Source organism: Myotis davidii, unplaced genomic scaffold (genome assembly GCF_000327345.1).
Source record: "Myotis davidii unplaced genomic scaffold, ASM32734v1 scaffold38, whole genome shotgun sequence".
In the NCBI taxonomy this organism is placed as follows: Eukaryota; Metazoa; Chordata; class Mammalia; order Chiroptera; family Vespertilionidae; genus Myotis; species Myotis davidii.
Genome location: NW_006291383.1, coordinates 6,778,020 through 6,778,264, shown reverse-complemented (window position 1 = coordinate 6,778,264; position 245 = coordinate 6,778,020). Strand labels below are relative to the sequence as shown.

General features: G+C 37.1%; 1 protein-coding gene across 6 annotated transcripts in view; it reads right to left on the bottom strand.

The window, feature by feature from the left end:
* The window catches only part of NCOA6 (nuclear receptor coactivator 6), a 91,592-nt gene that overhangs the window by 34,519 nt on the left and 56,828 nt on the right, over window positions 1–245 (bottom strand). The gene's annotated exons all lie outside the window — the stretch shown is intronic.

Here is a 245-nt window from a genome sequence, read left to right as displayed (position 1 = left end):
ACTCTTTCTTAGATGTGGGATGAATAAGGAAGGATGAGCTGCATGAAGTCTCCACTGGCTTAGCTCTCTGTCACACTGGTAAGATCTTTAATAATAAGGTTGGGAAAGATGGTTAAAAAAATCAACACAATCTCTTACATGAGCATTGTCAAAATGAAAAAGAAATACTAAAAAATTTACACTTAGAACATGCCAAGGAAAAGATGGCAATCTGCTCCCTAAATGTGATCTGAGGCATCACAGCA